A 9,880-nucleotide genomic window follows, 5' to 3' on the forward strand; every position below is an offset into this window, starting at 1 on the left:
TGGACATTTGGGTTGTTTCCACTTTTTGGCTATCATGAAAATGCTGCTGTGAACAATCATTTATAAGGTTTTGTGTGAACATATGTTCTCCACCCTCATAGGTGTATGTCAAGAGGTGGAATTTCTGGGTCATATGGTAACTCTATGTGTAACATTTTGAAGAACTGCCAAACTGTTTTTGCAAAGTGGTTGAGCCATTTTACAATCTCACCAATGAATAAGAGTTCTAATTCCTCCATATCCTCACTAATGCTTATTATTGCTTGGCATTTTTTTTTTTTTTTTGCTTGTCATTTTATGTTAGCCATGCTAGTAAGTGTGGTGTCTAATTGTTGTTTTAATTTGCATTTCTCAAGCAGCTAATGATGTTGAGCATCTTCTCAAGTGCTTATTGACCATTTGTCTAGTCCATAAATATTTTATAAATGGATGTAGACAATCACAGACATCCTTGAGGCAGTCTCTCAAGGATGCCATCCAGAGTTATTCAGATAGTTACTGATAGCAATGAATGATCAGCAGAGATAGAGAGTATGTTCTGGATCAAATAATTGCATACTCAACCACCTTAGGTTAATGTAGCTGATGTCTATACTTGATTTGCTTCATTCAATATTGACATTTGATTTTTAAATTATCAATAATGATCAGTGCCTCTCATTCTGATCCCAAATTCTTTTTTTTTTTTAAGATTTTATTTATTTATTTGACAGAGAGAGAGAGCACAAGCAGGAGGAGTGGCAGGCCCCCCACAGATTAGGGAGCCCAATGCAGAGTTCGATCCCCAAATGCTGGGATCATGACCTGAGCTGAAGGCAGGTGCTAACTGACTGAGCCACCCAGGTGCCCCTAATCCCAAATTCTTTCAAGCAAGTGGAAAAAAAAAGGAAGAGTCAAGGTGTTATATAGAGAAAAAAAAATCAATTGTCAGAGGCGATGACTGGCTTACATCATTTGGAGAACCAAGACTTAGAAGTTATCATGGTCCTAATCCATCTTGACTTACCTGTCCAAAATGCTAATAAGTAGTATGTGTAGGGAATAATTTTTGAGATAATTGATTATCCATTTTAATGTTAGAATATTATGTATCTCAGATGATTGTTTAAAAAATAATCCAAAAAATTCATATACATTTAGTAAACAAAACCATGTTTTATTTGTAATTGGAAGCTACCATATTTATTCTTCTGAAATACTAATCTTTTGAAAAGCTTTATATTTTTGTCATAAATAATGTGTTGTCTTTAGCTACACAAATCTTTATTAATAAAATCATTTTTTTGAAATTTGTTAGTTTCCTAGCTGACTGAATTTTAGAAACTTCTAGAAGTTGTCCAGTTTTTTGGCATTCATAGTAATATCTTATGAATCTTTGTATTTCTGTGGCATCAGTTTAACTCTTCTTTCATTTCAGATTTTATTTGAGTGCTTTTATTTTTCTTGATGAATCTGGCTAAAGGTTTGCCAGTTTAATTTATCTTTTCAAAGAACCACCCCTGGATCTTTTCTATTATCTTTTTTCTCTATTTCATTTGTTTCTGCTCTGATCCTTGTTATTTCCTTCCTTCTAGTAACTTTGGGCTTTATTTGTTCTTCTTTTTCTAGATCTTTGAAGTGTAAAGAAGTTGTTTATTGAGGCTTTCTTGATTCTTGAGATGAGCATTGCTATGAACTTCCCTCTTAGAACTGCTTTTGTTGCATCCCATAAATTTTCGTATGTTACCTTTACATTTTCGTTCATCTCAAGGTATATTTTGATTTCTTTTTTGATTTCTTCTTTGACCTCTTAGTTGTTCAGTAGCATGTTTAATCTGCAAATATTTGTGAATTTTCCAGTTTTCTTTATATAATTAATTTCTAGTTTCATACTATTGTGGTCAGAAAAGATGCTTAATATTATTTCAATCCTCTTAAACTTATTAAGACTTATTTTGTGGCCTAACATTTGATCTATCTTGGAAAATGTTCTAGTGCACTTGAAAAAAAAAATGTGTATTCTGCTGCTTTTGGGTGGAATGTCCCATAATTACCTGTTAAGTTTATCTGGTCTAATATGTTGTTTAAGGTTGACATTTCCTTTTTAAATTTCTGTCTGGATAATCTATGTATTGATTCAAGTAGGGTATTAAAGTCCCCTACTATTATCATAGCACTGTCTATTTCTCCTTTAGGTCTGTTAATATTTGCTTTATATGTTTAGGTGCTTTTATGTTGGATACATAAATATTTACAACTCTTATATCTTCTTGTTGGATTCAGTCTTCTATCATTATATAATGCCCTTCTTTGTCTCTTATTACAGTCTTTGTTTTAATGTCTATCTTGTCTAATATAAATGTAGCTACTCAGCTTTCTTTTGGTTTCCATTTGCATGGAATATCTTTTTCCATCCCTTTACTTTCAGTCTGTTTGGGTCTTTATATCTAAAGTGTGTCCTTGTAGGCTGCATATAAATGGGTATTATTTTTTTAATCCATTCAGCCACTCTATGTCTTTTGATCAGAGAATTTAATCCACTTACATTTATTATCAATAGATACGTGCTTATTGCCATTCTCTCAATTGTTTTTGTAGCTGTTTTTGTAGTTCCTCTCTGTTCCCTTTTTCTCTTGCTATCTTCCTTTGTGAATTGATGATCTTCTTTAGTGGGATGCTCATATTTCTTTCTCTTTATCTTTTGTGTATTTCCTATAGATTTTTGCTTTGTGGTTACTATGAGGTTACTATAACAACTTACAAGTCTATTTTGAGTTGATAACAACTTAAGTTTGAACCTTTTTCTAAAGCTCAACATTTTTACTCTCCACACATACATGCATGTTTTATGTTTTTGATTTCACATTTTACATCTTTTTTGTGTATCCCTTAACTAGTTATTTTGATCATAGTTATTTTTATTACTTTTGTCTTATAACCTTTAGACTAGCTTTATAAGTAATTAATCCAGTACCTTTACTATATGTTTACTTTTCCAGTGGGATTTCTTCTTTCATATGTGTTCTTGTTACTAATTAGCACCTTTTCTTTTCAGCTTAAAGAAATCCCTTTAACATTTCTTGTAAGACTAATATAGTGGTGATAAACTCCTTTAGCTTTTGTTTACCTGGAAAACTCTTTATCTCTCCTTCAATTCTGCATGATAATTTTTCTGGGTAGAGTTTTCTGTTTGTTTGTTGTTTTTGTTTTTTTAAATTTCAAACTTTCATTTATTAGTGTACCACTCAATCTTAAAAAAAAAAAAAAAGATAGTCTTATAGCATTCTTTAAAAAAGGAAACTGTTCCTTTTAACTTTACACCCACCCCACACCCCAATTTCAAAACACATCATTTAATTGTCTTGGTCATGGACATTTCCAAGATGAGATTTTATATTTCACTCCCATAACTTCTGGTTATCAGAAAAACCATGCTTTCCTTTATTGAAGGAGTTTGGTCCTGCTGATGTTGGTGTATCCCTTCCAATATTCTTCATCCTCATCTTTGCTTCTGGTGGCATTTCCTCTGGCTCACTATCTTCATCTTCATTAAAAGCTGTTGCTACTGAAAGGGTTTTTGGAGCAAGCATTGGAACAGTTTCTTTAGGCTTACTTGATCCAAGTTTGATGGATATGGCTGAGGCTTTCTTTGTCGTCTACCTATGGCAAATCCAAACTTGGAGATCTTCGGAGGCTTTGTTGGGAGGTCTGCAGCTTCTTCTGCAGCTGATCGCTTCTCAGCGCTGCAACTGGAACTTTCCCCGCCATTACTCCGGCGACTCCAGCTTGCTGCGGTTTCTCAGGCTTCTCCTCTCCCGCCTTCCCGTCCGCCATTTTCCCCGCCACTTCTGGGTAGAGTTTTATTGCTTGTAAGTTTCCTTTTTTTCTTTCAGCACTTTGAATATATTGTGTCACTCCCCTGTGGCCTGCAAAGTCTGTGCTGAAAAATCTGTTGATTTTTGGGTGTGGTATGGTATGATATGGTATGGATATGGGTACCCATAAGTTGTTTTTCTCTTGCTGCCTTTAATATTCTTTCCCTGCCTTTAACTTTAGACACTTTAATTATATAGATGGTCTTGGGTTACAATGGTTCAGCTTACAATGGTGTGAAAGCAATACACATTTCTACTGAATACACAATACGCATTTACAATATTGTGAATCTGTACTTCAAAATTTGAGTTTTGATCTTTTCCCAGGTAGTGATATGCAATACAATACTCTCTCATGATGCTGGGCTGTGACAGTGAACTGTAGCTCTCAGTCAGTCACGCAATTGCAGGGATAAAGAACTGATACACTTACAGCATTCTGTACCCATGCACCCATTCTGTTCTTCATTTTCAGTACAGTATTAAATAAGTTACCTGAGATAGTCCACATTTTATTATAAAATAGGTTTTGTGTTAGATGATTTTGCCCAACTGTAGACTAACGGTAAGTGTTCTGAGCACATAAGGTAGGCTAGTTTAAACTATGATGTTGGTAGGTTGGGTGTATTATATGCATTTTTGACTTACAATATTTTCAATTTCCAATGAGTTTATTGGGATGTAACCCTATCATAAGTTGAGGAAAATCTGTAATGTGTCTTAGTGTGGGTCTCTTTGAGTTCATCTTTTTTTTTTTTTTTTTTAAGGGAGAGAGAGAGTGCACTGCTTGAGTGGGCAGGGGTGTTGGAGAGGAAGAACCTTAGGCAGGCTCCATGCCCAGCATAGAGCCTGACGTGGGACTCAATCTCATGACCCTGAGATCCTGACTTGAGCCAAAATCAAGAGTTGGATGCTTAACTGACTGACCCACCCAAGAGCCCCTCAGTTCATCTTATTTAGAAATCTCTGGGCTTCCTGGATCTGGATATCTGCTTCCTTTCCCAAGTTAGGGAAGTTTTCAGCCATTATCTCTTTGAATGAGACTCCTGCCCCTTCTCTCTCTCTTTCTGGGAGCCCTATAATGCAACTTTTAATCTGTTCAATGTTGTCCCACAAGTCCCTTAAACTATCTTCATTTTTTCATTCTTTTTATTTTTTGCTGCTCTGATTGAGTTCCACTGCCCTGTCTTCAAGTTGACTGCTCCTTTCCCCTGCTTTATTTAGTCTGCTGTTGAACCCCTCTAGTGTATTTTTTTTTTTTTAGTTTAGTTTATTGTATTCTTCAGCTCCGTCACTTCTATTTGCTACCTTCTTATATTTTTCATCTTTTTGTTGAAGTTATTGTGTTCACCCATTCTTCTCCCCAGCTCAGCAAGCAGCTTTATGACCATTACTTTGAACTCTTTATCAGGTAAATTACTATAATCTTTCCAAAGACTTCAGTGGGCAGGCACAATCTTTATGCTCACCCTTTGTCATGCTCCAAAGTGTCAGTGTCTTTGGGGGGAGCTTTACATGCATCTGGTGCCTGGTTTTTGCAGCTGATGCCCAAGGGATGCCCTTTTGATTGCCTGGTTTTGGTGAACAGAGGGGTTTGCACCCTTGGGTTGCCCAGGCTTGTAGCAATAGACAGACCGTTCTTGGCAGGCTACCACTTCAAAGGCATGGCACAGACAGCAGATTGAGGCACATTCCCCAGTCTTTCTGTGAAGGAGGCCACTTTGCTTGTCCTGGAGCTTTGAACTAAAGATCAGGCTTCAGGTTTGGCACACATTTAGTGGCCTACACAGCTGCTCTCAAGGAATGTAGGCTGTGGATGCTATCTTGGCACTTTTCCTCTGCCTTCCTCTAGCTTGCCAGTATCTCCCATAAACAAGTTTATACAGTCATCTGAAGCCCTGAGTTTTGTGATTGCCACCCAAAGAATATTTCCAGATCACCTGATTCTGGTGGCCAGTGGGGCTTATACTTGTGGCCCCTCAGGACTGTATATATTTACGTAATTTTAAAAGCTGCTGTCTGAGGGTCTGGCTTCCAGTCAGCCTAAATGTAGATGCTGAGGTCCTTTCCTTCGTACACTGACAATTCTTAGAACATCCTCAACTACTGGAGCTATTAAAAATATAATAGGATACTTGGACAAGCACAAAAGATTGAGAGGTAACCAAGAGCTGGGGCAGGGCTGGAACAAAAAGTTTCATCTCCTACACAAGGCCACTTCAAAACTAGAAGGGGTTATTGCATTTACTATATAGAAACCAACACTGGGAGGCAAGCTAAAGGAAGAAACAAGGGAATATGTTCCAAATCACTGTTTTGTTTCCTAGAAAGAAGATATTTTATTTTCAGTATATAAATTGTATATTTTATGGTTTAGTGTTTCTTTTTCATTTTGAGTTACTCCTTGTAATCTCTACACCCAACATGGTACCTTCTTATATGAACTCAAACTTATATGTGAACTCAAGCTCACAGCCCCAAGATCAAGAGCTGTGTGCTCTACTGACTAGGCCAGCCAGTCACCCCAATTGAGTTACTTCTTGGAGGAAAAGGACCATAAAATTTTCTGTGATTATATGTTAAAAGTCATAATCCAGTCAGAACCACAATATAGTAAAAAGGCCCACCTGGAAAATTCTGCACCATTCACTCAGTTAATACCATCCCACTCAATCCCACTTCTGGAATTATGTAGATTGATAAGTTCAGGACACATCCAGGGTTGCCATCAAGTTGTGTGTCTGATCTTTTCTTATAATTAGATTAAGGTTATACATTTTTGGCAGAAATACCACAAAACTGGTATAAATGTGGAGATTGGTATTTAAAATCAAAACCTGGGGTAGATGTGCTCACTGCTATTAGCACTCTTTGCTTTCAAACACACACAGTGGAAAAGATTACTAGAATGAGTTCTGCTTCCAGTAATAACAGAGTAGCATATGTCAGACTAACCCTCCTTCAGATTATAAATTTAAAATCTGGACAAAATATTAAAAAAAAAATAGTTGAAGGCTCTGGGGAACAATGAAAAGGAAACAAAAACTAAAGGAATGTTGACTTTTGCAATTAGGGAAATGTACTTTGTGGCTTTTTGTCCGAGGGAAATTCCCAGTCTGTGGAGCATGGGGTAGCTAGAAGTCAAGTAGAAAGCTGCAGTCTTAGCGGCACAAGGAATCCTAAGACAAAGTGTAGAGCTGACACACTGGCTGGAAGTAAAGGGAGAACGCTGAGAATAAGGGAGTCTGAAAATATGCATAAAAATTCCATCCAAGTCTTTGGATGATCCCAGAACTATGCTCATGTAATGGGAAACTCTAAAGCACCCAGTAGAAAACAACAGCAGAAAGGGTGGGGGTACTTAGCACATTTCAGCCACTGTGCATCCAAGGGAGACAGAATTCTGAGTTTGTATTTAGTCTAGTCAACTTCTGCCAAAAAAACTAACATTTTTCAGAGACAATATTCAGTGTGCCTACAATGTCCAGTACATAACAAAAAATTATTAACATGAAAAGAAATGGAAAAATATGGCCTATAGACATATTGAAAAAATCAGTACCAAGCCTGACTGGACTAAATGTTGGAATTAGTAGATAAGAATTTAAAAACAGCTATTAAAATTTAGTCATGATTAATTAACTAAAGGGCAGAGTAAGTAGAGGGATTAGAGGGATGAAAATTATTTTTAGAAAAAGATCCAAATGAAAATCTCTGATCTAGAAAATATAATATCTAAGATGAAAAATTGACCAGGATATACAGCAATTGGAAATGGCATAAGATAATTAAATGACATTTTAAAGTGCTGAAATAAAATTTTAACCCATATTTCTATATCTAATAAGAGTACCCTCCAAAAATGAAGACCAAAAAAAGACAATTTCAGGTAAAACTGACAGAGGGAAAGTTAAGTGAAGTGAAGGAGTCAGTTAACTGAAATTTCAATAGAAATTACCTAATCTAAACAACAGAAAGGGGGACAAAAATGAAGAAAATAAGTAGACCTACTTTAGTAGAATTGTGAGAAGATATCAAGTGATCTAACATACATATAATTGGAGTCATGGAAGGGGAAGGAAGAGAGTGAATAGGGGCAGGAAAAATATGGAGACATAACAGGTGAAAATTTCCCAAGAAAGTTTGAAGTATATCATGCCATTAGGTAGGATAAATACAAAGAAAACCCCAACTAGGTACATTATAGCCAAATTGCTGAAAAACAGAATTAAAGAGAAAATCTTAAAGCAGACAGAAATAAAAAGACATGTAACATATAGCAGAACAATTATACAAGTGATAGATAATTTTTCATAACAAACTATGGCAGGATACAAAATCAATGTACAGAAATCTGTTGCATACCTATACACTAATAACAAAGCAGCAGAAAGTGAAATTAAGAAAACAATTCCATTTACAATTACACCAAAAACAATAAAATGTCTAGGAATAAACTTAACCAAAGAGTTGAAAGACATGTACTCTGAAAACTATAAAACACTGATGAAAGAAATTCAAGACAATACAAAGAAATAGAAAGACAGTCATGCTCATGGGTTGGAAGAACAAATATTGTTACAATGTCTATACTACCCAAAGCAATCTACCGATGTAATGCAATCCCTATCAAAATACCAACAGTATTTTTCACAGAACTAAAACAAACAATCCTAAAATTTGTATGGAACCACAAAAGATCTTGAAGAGCCAAAGCTGTCTTGAAAAAGAAAAACAAAACTAGAGGTATCACAATTCCAGATTTCAAGTTATATTACAAAGCAGTAGTAATTAAAATAGTATAGTACTGGCATTAAAACAGATACATGAATCAATAGAATAGATTAGAAAACCCAGAAATAAACCCACAATTATATGGTCAATTAATCTTTGACAAAAGAGGAATGAATACACAACAGGAAAAAGACAGTCTTTTCAACAAACAGTGTTGGGAAAATTGGACAGCTACATGCAAAAGAATGAAACTAGACCACTTTCTTCCATGATACACAAAAACAAACTCAAAATGGATTAAAGACCTAAATGTGAGACCTGAAACCATAAAAGTCCTTGAAGAGAACATAGGCAGTAACTTCTCTGACATTGGCCACAGCAACATTTTTCTAGGTATGTCTCCTGAGGCAAGCAAAATAAAAGCAAAAACAAACTATTGGGACTACATCAAAATAAAAAGTTTCTATATAGCAAAGGAAACAATCAACAAAGCTAAAAGACAAGCTACTGAATGGGAGAAGATATTTGCAAATGACATATCCAATAAAGGGTTAGTATCCAAAATACATAAAGTATCCAAAATATATAAAGAACTTACACAACTTAACACCCAAAAAACAAAGAATTCAATTAAAAAATGGGCAGAAGACGTAAACAGACATTTGTCCAACGAAGACATCTGACTGCCAACAGACACATGAAAAGATATTCAACATCACTCATCATCAGGGAGATGCAAATCAAAACTACAAAGATACATCACCTCACACCTGTCAGAATGGCTAAAATAAAAAACACAAGAAACAACAGGTGTTGGTGAGGATCTGGAGAAAACAAAGAACCCTCTTGCACTGTTAATGGGAATGCAAAGTGGTGCAGCCATGGAAGACAGTATGGAGTTTTCTCAAAAAACTAAAAATAGATCTACTGTACAATCCAGTAATTGTACTACTGGATATTATCCCCCAAAACACAAAAACACTAATTCAAAGGTATATATGTAACCCCATGTTTGTTGCAGAATTTTTTACAATAGCCAAACTGTCGGGGCAGCCCAAGTGTCCATTGATAGATGAATGGATAAAGATGTGATATAGGTACAATGGAATATTATGCAGCCATCAAAAGGAATGAGATCTTGCCATTTGCAACGACGTGGATGGAACTGGAGGGTATTATGTTGAGTGAAATAAGTCAAACAGAGAAAGACATGTATCATATGATCTCATTGATATGAGGAATTCTTAATTGCAGGAAACAAACTGAGTGTTGTTGGAGTGGGGGGTGGGGTG

The 9,880-nt window shown here is 35.7% G+C and overlaps 1 protein-coding gene and 1 pseudogene across 39 annotated transcripts in view; both read right to left on the reverse strand.

The window, feature by feature from the left end:
* The window catches only part of LOC115940598 (uncharacterized), a 404,464-nt gene that overhangs the window by 330,917 nt on the left and 63,667 nt on the right, over positions 1 to 9,880 (reverse strand). The window lies entirely within an intron of this gene.
* LOC145721839 (PEST proteolytic signal-containing nuclear protein pseudogene) lies at positions 150 to 6,693 on the reverse strand (annotated as a pseudogene).

The sequence above is a fragment of the Leptonychotes weddellii genome, chromosome 5 (genome assembly GCF_054177405.1).
Source record: "Leptonychotes weddellii isolate Sample4059 chromosome 5, ASM5417740v2, whole genome shotgun sequence".
Classification (NCBI taxonomy): Eukaryota; Metazoa; Chordata; class Mammalia; order Carnivora; family Phocidae; genus Leptonychotes; species Leptonychotes weddellii.